This window comes from Urocampus carinirostris, chromosome 6, assembly GCF_059441175.1.
Source record: "Urocampus carinirostris isolate Australia breed hairy pipefish chromosome 6, RoL_Ucar_1.0, whole genome shotgun sequence".
NCBI classification, from domain to species: Eukaryota; Metazoa; Chordata; class Actinopteri; order Syngnathiformes; family Syngnathidae; genus Urocampus; species Urocampus carinirostris.
This window is the reverse complement of record NC_142354.1, coordinates 2,332,413-2,346,423: the sequence shown is the minus strand read 5'-3', so window position 1 is coordinate 2,346,423 and position 14,011 is coordinate 2,332,413.

Genomic DNA, 14,011 nt, shown 5'->3' with positions numbered 1-14,011 from the left:
AGTCGCAAATAAAATAAAATTTTCACTATTTCGTTTCCTTGAATCCAGTTTATTTTTCTCAACATACTAGGTATCTATTGACATAAATGTGTGAAAAAATGACACATTTTTCGACCCTATGTTTTTAATTTTTACCTTTGTCACGTGCCGTATAACGATACGAAAGCTCGTTGTAAATGTTCTGTTGTTTTTTGGTTAACTATTTAAAATGTCCGTGCGATATATAAATTATTGCAGAATTTGTTATTTGATGTTTATCTTAAATTTCATTCTTCACTATGCACACATACATACCCGTTAACTTGTTCAAATATAGCATATTTTATAGTATAAGATTTTTTTTCGTCAAATATTTCAATGCAAATGTGTTCAAAAATGAATACTACAGCTCTTCACATTTAACATCTTATTTCTATGGCATACATTGTTTTTTGCATTCTTTTGGAATTCAGATAGTGTTAATGTAAATTGACAGATCATGGTTATGTCCCTTTATAGTCTGTATCCCAAACAAAATAAGAGGTGTTGTCTTTGGTTTATATATACAATATCAAATCATAGTTACAGGAGCAAAGAAAACAGAATGATTAGAATTGTTATTTCTGAAAAATACATGTTTTATGTATATTTCCAGGTTTTGTAGCATTTTCATATTTCTACTTTTGATAGGAGATATATTAAGGAGAGCAAAATCCTTTGGGATATTTAACTTTTTTTCAATATATACATTACAATATATATATATATATATATATATATATATATATATATATATATATATATAGAGGGCAGCACGGCGGGACAGTGGTTAGCACTTGTGCGGCACAGTTCATGTCATGGGAACCTCCTTCGTGGGTTCAAATCCAGCTCCAGACTTCCTGTGCGGAGTTTGTATGTTCTCCCCGTGCTTGCGTGGGTTTCCTCCGGGCACTCCGGTTTCCTCCCACATTCCAAAAACATGCATTTCAGGTAAATTGGCCGGTCCAAATTGTCCCTAGGTGTGAATGAGCGAGTGAGTTGTCTGTCCCCGTGTGCCCTGCGATTGGCTGGCAACCAGTTCAGGGTGTCCCCTGCCCACTGCCCGATGATTGCTGGGATGGGCTCCAGCACCCTCGCGACCCTACTGAGGATAAGCGGTGTAGCTAATGAGATGAGATGAGATATATATACGGGGAGTGCAGAATTATTAGGCAAATGAGTATTTTGACCACATCATCCTCTTTATGCATGTTGTCTTACTCCAAGCTGTATAGGCTCGAAAGCCTACTACCAATTAAGCAAAATCAGGTGATGTGCATCTCTGTAATGAGAAGGGGTGTGGTCTAATGACATCAACACCCTATATCAGGTGTGCATAATTATTAGGCAACTTCCTTTCCTTTGGCAAAATGGGTCAGAAGAGGGACTTGAAAAGTCAAAAATAGTGAGATATCTTGCAGAGGGATGCAGCACTCTTAAAATTGCCAAGCTTCTGAAGCGTGATCATCGAACAATCAAGCGTTACATTCAAAATAGTCAACAGGGTCGCAAGAAGCGTGTAGAAAAACCAAGGCGCAAAATAACTGCCCGTGAACTGAGAAAAGTCAAGCGTACAGCTGCCAAGATGCCACTTGCCACCAGTTTTGTCATATTTCAGAGCTGCAACATCACTGGAGTGCCCAAAAGCACAAGGTGTGCAATACTCAGAGACATGGCCAAGGTAAGAAAGGCTGAAAAACGACCACCACTGAACAAGACACACAAGCTGAAACGTCAAGACTGGGCCAAGAAAAATCTCAAGACGGATTTTTCTAAGGTTTTATGGACTGATGAAATGAGAGTGAGTCTTGATGGGCCAGATGGATGGGCCCGTGGCTGGATCGGTAAAGGGCAGAGAGCTCCAGTCCGCCTCAGACGCCAGCAAGGTGGAGGTGGGGTACTGGTATGGGCTGGTATCATCAAAGATGAGCTTGTGGGGCCTATTCGGGTTGAGGAAGGACTCAAGCTCAACTCCCAGTCCTACTGCCAGTTTCTGGAAGACACCTTCTTCAAGCAGTGGTACAGGAAAAAGTCCGCATCCTTCAAGAAAAACGTGATTTTCATGCAGGACAACGCTCCATCACACGCATCCAAGTACTCCACAGCGTGGCTGGCAAGAAAGGGTCTAAAAGAAGAAAAACTAATGACATGGCCTCCTTGTTCACCTGATCTGAACCCCATAGAGAACCTGTGGTCCCTCATCAAATGTGAGATTTACAAGGAGGGAAAACAGTACACCTCTCTGAACAGTGTCTGGGAGGCTGTGGTTGCTGCTGCACGCAATGTTGATCGTGAACAGATCAAAGCACTGACAGAATCCATGGATGGCAGGCTTTTGAGTGTCCTTGCAAAGAAAGGTGGCTATATTGGTCACTGATTTGTTTTTGTTTTGTTTTTGAATGTCAGAAATGTACATTTGTGAATGTTGAGCTGTTATATTGGTTTCCCTGATGAAAATAAATAATTGAAATGGGTATACATTTGTTTTTTGTTAAGTTGCCTAATAATTATGCACAGTAATAGTCACCTGCACACACAGATATCCTCCTAAAATAGCTAAAACTAAAAAAGCCCCACTCCAACTTCCAAAATATTCAGCTTTGATATTAATGAGACTTTTGGGTTCATTAAGAACATGGTTGTTGTTCAATAATAAAATTAATCCTCAAAAATACAACTTGCCTAATAATTCTGCACTCCCTGTATATATATATATATATATATATATATGCCAGCAAAATTCTCTTTTAAAATCATTGGACTCAGACAATAAACGCTTCTTTTGTCAGAAAAAAACCCTTAAACTTTAAATTATGTTTGCATGGTTCTGTGACTAATATTCAGGGGGATTTGAAAAAAAATGATTGAGGGAAAACTGGACATGTAGTTGAAAGTGTTATTACGTATTTTGTTCATGAAAATACATTTCTATCGATTAAAAACAATCTCTTTGTTTTTGTAGCCATTTTAATTTATTTTAAGCAAGAATTTCCAAAAACCGTGAAATGTATTTGTTCAAGCAATTCCCATGAATGAAAAGGACTTAACGCAGTAATTTATATAAAAAAAAACAAAAAAAACACATGGACACTTGCTTGCTTGGGGTTGTCCATCGATTCGATGATGACCATCTTCTTTTATTTGTGGGTCTGCTGATGTTTGAACAGTCCGATCCTGGATCCACAGATGCGGTTACAGACAGAGCATGTGAAGGGGGTGCTGGGGGGAGCAGGGGTGGTCTGGCCACATGTCTCTTTGCACGCTTTGCTGCACGGTGTTGCATACGCTGTTCCTCCATGTAATCCACTCCCTGTGAGCAGCGGGAGCGCCAGAGGTCTCGGCAGGAAGCAAGTTCCTCCAGTGAGGAGGGGTTTATCCGACATCTCTTCAGGATGTTCTTCGTTTGGTCTTTGAACCGCTTCTTCTGGCCACCAGCACTGCGTTGGCCTAGATGTAACTGACCATAGAGGATATGGCGTGGCAGTCTGTGGCTGGGCATTCGAACAACATGCCCCCGCCACCTGAGTTGGCGTTGGGCCATAATGAACTCCATGCTGCAGCTGCCTGCCCTCTCCAACACCTCTGTGTGCGGCACTCTGTCCCTCCATGTGATGCCAAGGATCTTCTGAAGACATCTTACATGGAAGGTCTCCAGGCTCTTCAGCTGGCGGCTGTAGATAGTCCATGCCTCACATCCATACAGTAATGTAGTGATACATACAGCTCTGTAGACCAGCATTTTGGTGTGGAGTCGAAGGTTGTGGTTTTGACCCTTCTCCTTAGTCGACCGAAAGATGCTGATGCTTGCTTGAGACGGCTCTGGATCTCATCATCCAATGAGCAGGTGTCAGACACTATGCTCCCCAGATATTTGAAGGTGGGCACCATGAGCAGGTGTTGCCCTGCTGCTGTGAGGATTATTGGGTTTGGTGGGAGGTCAGCACTGGACTGACAGAGTACCTCTGTCTTCTGGGTGTTGATCGTCAGTCCCATTCTTGTGTATGCAGTTACAGCTGCCGAGAGAATGTTTTGCAGAGCCTCTGGTGTATGGGCAACCAGGGCACAGTCATCAGCGTACTGTAGCTCAATGATGGTCTCTAAGGTCAGCTTGGTAGTTGCCTGTAGCCTCCTGTTGTTAAACAGATTACCATCAACCCTGAAGTTGATGGTAACTCCATCCTTTTTCTCCATCCTTCTACGTAGCAGTGTTGTAACACAGACAAGGAAGATGTTGAAGAGAACTGAAGCCAGCACACAGCCTTGCCTCACTCCAGTTTCCACGCCAAAGGGCTCTGAGCTGTGTCTTCCAACTACCACTCTGGCCGTCATCCCTGAATGGAACTGTGCAAGAATGGTGAGAAACTTGGGTGGACACCCAAATCTCTTCAGGACTTGCCACAGTAGGTCCCTGTTCACTGTGTCAAATGCCTTTGAGAGATCGACAAAGCCGATGAACAAGTCCTTGTGCTGCTCCCGGCATTTCTCTTGGAGCTGACGTGTCACAAAGATCATGTCGACTGTTCCCCTGTCCTTTCGAAAACCACACTGTGACTCTGGGATGACGCGTTCCGATATTGTGGAGATGAGTCTGCGGAGCATGACCTTGGCAAGGACCTTTCCAGCAGTGGCCAACAAAGAGGTACCCCTACTGTTGGAGCAGCTGGATTTATCTCCTTTATTCTTGAAGATGGTCATAATGTTGGCATCTTTCCACAGTTGCGGGACACACTCTCGTCTCCACACCTCTGAAATGTAGTGAAACAGTGTCCGTGTACAGAGGTAGCCTCCTACCTTGAGAAGTTCAGCTGGGATGTTGTCAGGTCCAGGGGATTTATTGTTTTTCAGGGTTTTGACTGCATGCAAGATTTCATTGAAAGTTGGCGGGAGGTCAAGGTCTGGCAATGTAGGATGTTCAGGGAGCTCTGCAAGGACAGTTGGGTCCACTGGGGTGGGCTGGTTGAGCAGGGTGTTGAAATTCTCAGCCCACCGCTCCACTATTATAGCCTGATCCTTGATTAGAGATGTTCCATCAGCAGATCTAACAGGTGCCAGGGAGAAGTTTCTGGGGCCATAGATGGTTTTTACTGCATCATAGAAACTGCATATCGCTTCTATCAGCGTGAGACTGGATTTCATTGGCTTTTGAGATCCACCACTCATCTTGCAGTTTTCTGAGAGTTGTCTGGGCCTCGGAACGAAGGGTTTGCCATAGCTTTTTATGGAATTGAGATTGTGGGTTGTTCAGGGTGGCTCTGTGCGCCTTGTGCATTCTGTCCAGGAGGGTTGAGATCTCTCCGGCATTCTGGTCAAACCAGTCCTGGTGTTTTTCGGTTTTAAAACCAATGGTTTGGGCTGCAGTGTCAAAGAGGGTGGTAGATATATAGGTCCAATTCTCATCCATCCCAGCCTCTGAGATGACCAGCTGCTTAATGTCTGCCAGCCTCTCAGCTAGGGAGCAACGGAAGTTGTCAAGGGTGTCGCTACTGGAGAGTTTGGCACAGTTGAGTGTCTTCCTCTTTGAACCACCCTGACGTGCTAGGGGCCGGACATGCATTCTGATCTTTGTCAGAATCATGCGGTGGTTGGTCCAGCAGTCTGCCCCACGCACAGTTCTTGTAATGAGCACGTCCTTCAGGTCAGCCCTCCTCACGATCGCGTAGTCGATCAGGTGCCTGTGTTTGGACCTGGGATGCATTTGTTGAAGATATCTGTGTATTATTTGCCCTCATGTAGGTTTTAGATCAGGGGATGGTGTCATAATAGTCTGTAGTTTGCAATAATCTGTGGTCTGTGCAGCCCTTTGAGACTCTTTGTGATTAAGGGCTATACAAATAAACATGACTTGACTTCTTTCCCTGGCTTTTCCGTTTCTACTTAGCACCTTTCTGCCCTCCATTGAACCTGCCTCCCTCATATGTTTCGTGCTATTCTGTGTTCATTTTATTGCTACAGAAAGTGGTGGCCAAACTAACTTAAAATTCGACATGGGAGAATTCCTCCAGATGGTAAAACTCACCTCATCTGCGGTGATTATGGGGTTGTGCTGAATGTGGCCACATCGCTATAAAATATATGCACGAGTAAGGTTAGATAGTGCAATTGACAGATACATGTTAAAATTACTTTTCTCATCCAGCAAGCCCAAACTCGTTCTTGACATGAGCAGGCCCTTCGGAAAATCTCCCGTTCTTTCCAATTTGTCTCTCTGGCATTGATCATAACCACTCATCAACGAATGTCAGCAAGTTAATTGCAATTTTAGAACAATGTGTTTGAGTTGTCACATTATGATACGATTAGTGAGACAGCAGGAGCGGACTAAAGCGACATAAGCTTACTGAGTTGAAATGTTCTGCCTAAAGATAAACTTCCAACCAATAAAAAACAACTGTTGTTTACAAAGCACTTGATTATATGTAAGAAACTGCGCGTCAACTGTGCTGAGCCACAAAAGCCTTTTTAGCTGCCATTTGCCTTTTTGACGACCGAGTTGCTAGTAAAACATTGTGAACCTGGCCAAACCTGTCCAGAGAGAGTAAAATGTCTTTTTGGGAAAGCTGCTGAATTAGCAAAAGAAAAAAACAATAAGTCAGCTTTTTTTGGAGCAGTTTTCACATCTGGGGTAACCTATTTGACAATCTGTAAAATGGTGTTGATATTCAATGTTTTTCTAGTCTGGGAGAGTGGAAGGTCTTTCTAGAAAAATGGAGACTCATCAAAACACAAAGGGCTTTTTAAACATGTACAGTAGGTCAACCCTTCTTACCGTCTGTAAGACATTGTTTTGAAATTGCCTGGGGTTTCATTGTTTTTCTGGCCTGTAAGAGGAGAATGTCTTCCTACAAAAACTTCTGAGTCAGCAAAAACAAAAGTACTGAATCATTTTTTTATTGCATGTTCACCTCTAGAGATACCTACCTTGCTTTCTTTCACTTGCTTGTGAAAGATTGTGATCCTGGACAAACTTGTTCTATCCTGGGAGAGTAGAATGTCTTTCTGGGAAAGCTGCTGATTCAGAAAGACATAAAATACTGATTCGACTTAATTTTAGTAGATTCCACATCTGAGGTAACTTGCCTAACTGCCTGTAAAATATGGTGTTAATCACGGGTCTCCAAACCTTTTGAGTAGCGAACCACATTGGTTTGCAAAAAATGGGATATGCCAAAAGAAAGTATTTTATTTGATAACTGGCAATACATGGAGGAAAATAGATTACATAAGCCAATCCATTCTTTTTGTTTGCACTTACCTGCACATGTTGTGTTTCATTGTCTTATTTGTTTATAAAGGAACCATTTCATCCAATGCTCATCAATGCTTCTCCTAGCACCATCTCGCGGGCCGGATTTAATCTGTTGGTAGGCCTGATACAGCCCGCGGGTCATAGTTTGGTGACACCTGCTACTGATATTCAATTCTGTTCTGGTCCGAGGGAGTGGAATGTCTTTCTGGGAGAAAATGCTGCGCCAACAAAACCAAAAGTGCTGAGTCAGCCTTTTTGGGATATTTTCACATCAAATGTAATCTACCTGACTGCCTGTGAACGATGGTGGTCATATTTAAACTCCCTCCCCCTCTTCTTGGGTGGAAAGACACACAAACAAATTAACAAACAGACAATATATATATATATATATATATATATATATATATATATATATATATATATATATATATATATATACTGTATATATATATACTGTACATACACATACTATATATCCATCCATCCATTATCTGCACAGCTAGCTATCTTGAGATCGAACCTCCTGTGTGAAGTTTGCATGTTCTCCCCGTGCTTGCGTGTGTTTCCTCCGGGCGCTCCGGTTTCCTCCCACATTCCAAAAACATGCATGTCAAGTTAATTGGCCGTTCCAAATTGTCCCTAGGTGTGAATGAGTGAGCGAATTGTCTGTCCCTGTGTGCCCTGTGATTGGCTGGCAACCAGTTCATGGAGTCCCCTGTCCACTGACCGAAGATAAGTGGTGCAGATAATGGATATATATATATATATATATATATATATATATATATATATATATATATATATATATATATACTGTACATATACTGGACTGTCTCAGAAAATTAGAATTTTGTGATAAAGTTCTTTATTTTCTGTAATGCAATTAAAAAAACAAAAATGTCATACATTCTGGATTCATTACACATCAACTGAACTATTTCAAGCCTTTTATTATTTTAAAATTGCTGAATTTGGCTTACAGCTTAAGAAAACTCAAAAATCCTATCTCAAAATATTAGAATATCATGAAAAAGTATACAAGTAGGCTATTCAACTAATCACCTGAATCATCTAATTAACTCGAAACACCTTGCGAGGGTTTCCTGAGCCTTAAAAACACTCAGCTTGGTTCAGTAAACTAAATAACTGCTGATCTGACTGCTGTCCAGAGGACCATCATTGATACCCTCCATCAGGAGGGTAAGACACAAAAAGAAATTTCTCAAAGAGCAGGCTGTTCACAGAGTGCAGTTTCAAAGCATATCCACAAAAAGTCTGTTGGAAGGGAAAAATGTGGCCGGAAACGCTGCACAACCAAGAGAGATGACCGCAGCCTTAACAAAATTGTGAAGAAGAGCCGCTTCCAGAATTTGGGGGAGCTTCAAAGACAGTGGGCTGAAGCTGGAGTCCAGGTATCAAAAGCCACAGTTCACAGACGTGTCCGGGAAATGGGCTACAATAGCCGTATTCCCATGGTCAAGCCACTTCTGAACTCAAGACAACGGAAGAAGCGTCTGACTTGGGCTATGGAGAAGAAGCACTGGACAGTTGCAGAGTGGTCCAAAGTCCTCTTTTCAGACGAAAGCAAGTTTTGCATTTCATTTGGAAGTCAAGGCGCCAGAGTCTGGAGAAAGGCTGGAGAAGAGCAAAATCCAAGTTGCTTGAAATCCAGTGTGAAGTTCCCACAGTCAGCAATGGTTTGGGGAGCCATGTCAGCTGCTGGTGTTGGTCCATTGTGTTTCATCAAGTCCAGAGTAAATGCAACTGTGTACCAAGAGATTTTAGAGCACTACATGCTTCCATCTGCTGAAAAGCTCTATGGAGATGAGTATTTCATTTTCCAGCATGATCTGGCACCTGCCCACAGTGCCAAAACCACCAGTAACTGGTGCACTGACCATGGCATCACTGTCCTTGATTGGCCTGCTAATTCCCCTGACCTGAACCCCATTGAGAATTTGTGGGGTATAGTTAAGAAGAAGATGAAAGACACCAGACCTACAAATGCAAATGAGCTGAAGGCCGCTATCGGAGCATCCTGGGCATCAATAACACCTCAGCAATGCCACAGGCTGATTGCCTCCATGCCACGCTGGATTGATGCAGTAATCCGTGCAAAAGGATTCCCAACCAAGTACTGAGTGCATCAATGGACATTTTCAAATGTTTGATTTAGTTTTGCTGTTATAAAATTATTTTTTTTACTTGGTCTGTGGAAGTATTCTAATATTTTGAGATAGGATTTTTGAGTTTTTTTCAGCTGTAAGCCAAAATCAGCAATATTCAAATAATAAAAGGCTTGAAATAGTTCAGTTGATGTGTAATGAATCCAGAATGTATGACATTTTTGTTTTTTTAATTGCATTACAGAAAATAAAGAACTTTATCACAATATTCTAATTTTCTGAGACAGTCCAGTACATATTTATATATCCATCCATCCATTATCTGCACAGCTAGCTATACAGTGGGACCTCGCTACTTCGCGGTTCCACGTTCATGGGTTCAGAGCTTCGCGGGTCTAAAAAATGATAATAATAAAATAAAATAATTTAAAAAAAAAAGTAAGTATTTTTGAAGGGGTGTCGCTACTTTGCGGATTTTCACTTTTTGCGGTTGGTTTTGGTCCCCATTAACCGCGATAACCGAGGGATTACTCATATGTACATATATATATATATATATATATATATATATATATATATATATATATATATATATATATATATATATATATATATATATATCACTTTGCTTGCAGGTGGTTAGGAGTCCAACATTTTCCACCTAAAAATGAAATGCTTGAGAAAAATGGTGCATGTTATGGGCACCAGACATATTTTCTTAATCTGATAAGGGGATGAATATTGAATCAATTTAAAAATTCCTTTTTTCACACTCTCTATGTGGAAAACTCATGACTATATAACCCATAAAAAGGTTTGCTAGAGTTTGCCATGTGTGATGCATTGCTTTTAGTCTAAAAGCCTCAGCTAAATGCACTTCTCTTCCATTATTGCTTTTTTTGGGGGGGGAAACTTGCAAGGGCTTAAATTGCGAAATAAATTTACAATCAGTTACACAGGCGAGGAAGGGGGATAGGGTCTTTGGAAGGGGGCTGCAAAGGTTTTTTGAGGTTGAGATGCTATCATTCTGATATAATAATACTTTAATAACAGTGAGGGGCCTCCGCACTTGCATAACAGGACAAACCCATTACAAATGTACACACAGGCACCACGCACGGGACTATGTAGGACAGGGGTTACAAAAATTGCCAAGTGACTTTGTGCTGGACTTCTAATAATTTGTTTACATTAATGAATAAACATACATGCAGACATGTTATATTTCTTTATATATGTTTTTAAATAGATTACTTTAATCAAATTGGTCTTGAAACACTCACAATTAAAGCAAAATAACATACTAGGTCCCTGTTTTAGGCACTTGTTATGATATTTAGTTCCATAGTATTACTTTTTTTAGTATTTCTACAGTCGAATTTTCAAGTATTTCTGCAGTATTTGTATAGTTTGACTGCGGTTTATGTTTGTAGTACTTTGTAGTATTTCTGTCACACACCAGGAACGGGACGGAACCAAATAACGCCCGTTTTCTCAGTTTTTATTGATAAAAGAGGGAGAGAAAGGCTTGCTTGCTTGATCCGAGGGCTGACGGACAACAGGAGCGAGCGAGGCGGGAGTGACACTTCCGTGTCGGACGAGGAGGAACGGAGACAAGCAGGAATGGCAAGTCGTTGGCCGGGGCTGGAGATCAAAGGCGGTGTCGAGTTCGTAAGCAAGGTCGGTAGCAGGACGCAGGCAGGTAACGGGACAAAACAGGTCAGGTAACAGGAGGCAGGCAGAACGGGCGTAATCAGGTCCGGAAACGGGTCGGTAACAAAGATCAGGCAGGAAAAGACTTAGCACGAAAACAGAGTCGGACGAGAGGGCTAACTGAGCAGAAGGCAACAGTTCGCATCGATCTGACAGCCACCAAGAGGAAGCCGGGGGTTTAAAAGGGAGTGTCCACCAGTCAGCTGTCCGGGCTGTTGGCGCTAATCAAGCCGCCGCAGGTGCGCTCAATCAGCAATCATGACAATTTCTGTTGTAGTATCTTGTATTATTTCCATTATGCTATTTTTGTAGTATTTTTTTGTAGTATATTTCTTAATCATTGGTACTTTATTTACTTTTACATATATTGTCATATTTGGACCATTTTTGTCTGGTGGACCAGATAAAATAGACTGAGGCGCTGCATGTGGCCTGTGGGCCATAGTTTGCCCACCTCTGATGTACCCAATGATTTTCAATAGAGATGTGCGGATTAATCCAAATCTTGATACTATTGATATATACCCCTCCACCGATATCCTCCAAGCGCAACTTCTACAACCCCTCGCAAAAAGTATGGAATCACCAGTCTTAGGCAAGCCCTCACTCAGACATTTTATTCTGTAGAAAAATACAAACATGAAACAATCGTAAAGTCATTTCAAAGTGCAACATATGGGCATTCAGAAACACTGAAAGAAATTGCAATCGTCATTAAATAATACTTTTATAAAGTGCATGGAAATAAGTATGGAATCACTCGATTCTGAAGAAAAACGTAATCAGTGCATTTTGAGTCAATTTCCTTTAATTGGGCACCTGGCTTGAATTAAGTGGGCTCGTTACTCAGCAGTTAAAAACAGTGTAGTTGTCACACCTTCGAAGATTCCTGGACTAAGTCGATTGGCAAAAATCATGGCTCCAACAAGAAAGATATCTCTTGGGGCCAAAGACAGGATCGTCAAACTTCTTGAAGAAGGTCAATCTACTCGTATGGTTGCCAAAGAAGTTGGCTGTTCACGGTCAGCTGTATTGAAGATTTGGACTAAATACATACAGAATGGGAAGGTTGTTAGAGTCAAGCGTACTGGTAGGCCAAGAAAGATATAGGCGTCAAGATCAACAACTGAAGGGCATGTATCTTGAAAACAGAAAATGCACAACAAGACAAACAAAAAGTGAATTGGGAGGAAGTTGGAGTCAATGGCTGCGTCCCATTCTTCTTACTTTCACTCGCTATCTGCCCTAGTCACTCGGTTTTGCGCGTTCACATGAAAATGGGATGTGTCCCAATACTCTCAAGACCGAGGGAGAAGGGCCCTCAACCCTTGACATAACCACTTCAGATAGACTCTATCTGATAGAGGGAGGTCGGTACCTCACTTGGAGCGAAGTGACTACCCAGAAGGCTTTGCGAATTCTCAATATCAACAAACATGGCTGGAAAGGAACCGCACAAATGTAAGTAGTTTTCCACAACTACGCATGTATTTGCAACGAAATATATCGAGATATCTTAGTTAGACGTAAATGCAATACAAAATTGTATTTCCGCGTTAAAACATGAACATGGCAAAATCGCTACTTTATAGAATGCACAAATCTACCTAAGGAGCCGCAAAAAAAATCTTCATAACTGCAGAAAATCACGGTTCAGCCTATGCCTGTTTTTATCTTAAACGAGTCGTGCCTGTCGCTAAAGCAGCATAGTCTCAATAACGTTCTGGATTATGCGCTTGTTTACTGCACACAATTTCGGGTGTCGTGTTTTATTTACAATATGATTCTTTCATGTGAGATCAGAATGCATTAGTTTTCATCATGCATCATGAGTAATGTCTCCAAATTTCACGTGGAAATACAGATGAAACTAATAACTATGACTTAGTCCACTGCCTTCTCTGTAAACACATATTAAATAAACTAATAACCTTCTCAAAATGTTGTCCAAATGTGGAGACAATTCTAAAGCATATGTGATGCTGGCCAATAGAAGGCTCTTCCAGCCATAAGAATAACATGTCAGTTTTGTGTATCTATTCACTATCAAATAATTATCCAGAACACATCCTACACATTCCAGTCTTATATCAACTTGTTCAGCATCCTGTACACAGTTGTTTTTGTACAATACACCAACATTAAGTAATTCTTGTTTTTTTTTTACACCCAACCTAAAGGCCAATGTAGAACGTCCCGTGGACGAGCTGGCCACCATCACAGCTACCACACCATCCACACCACGCACGTCGTCGGCATCTTCCAATCCGGCGTCAAACCCCAAATCACCCAGAAAAAAAAGGAAGCACGAGACACTCCTTGACTTGAGACCCATGACTTTTTGAAAGAGGAGTCTGCCAAAGTGAAGAAAAGGGACGAGGAAACTCAGGCAAAAACTGAGCGGTTCCTGATCTTTTTTGGGTCAAGTCAAGTCAAGTCAAATTTATTTATATAGCCCTTAATCACAAAAATGTCTCAAAGGACTGCACAGGATTACAGTTACAAAATTACACAATTACCTGATCTTAAACTAGCAAACCAGCATGCGGGCAAGGAAAAACTCAAAAACCTCAGTGTGAGGAGAAAAGAGAAACCTTGAGAAAGGACCTCACATGTGGTAATCCCCCTTCCAGGATTGAACAGGGTGAATTACAATTAGCATTACTGTACACAGAATAGTAAACACTAGGTAAGATGTTGAAAATGTCCGGAAAGAGCATGACATCAACGACGACGCCAGCTGGTAAATGCAGGGGTTGACATGCTGCAGGTCAGACCCCGGTCCACTGACCCATCCCAAATCATCCTTCTCCTTCGTATCAGCCAGGCAGGCCTCAGAAAAAGACAGGACAAAACAGAATACGAGGTGGGCATCAATCATATGCTTTGGAATAGAAGTGTGTCT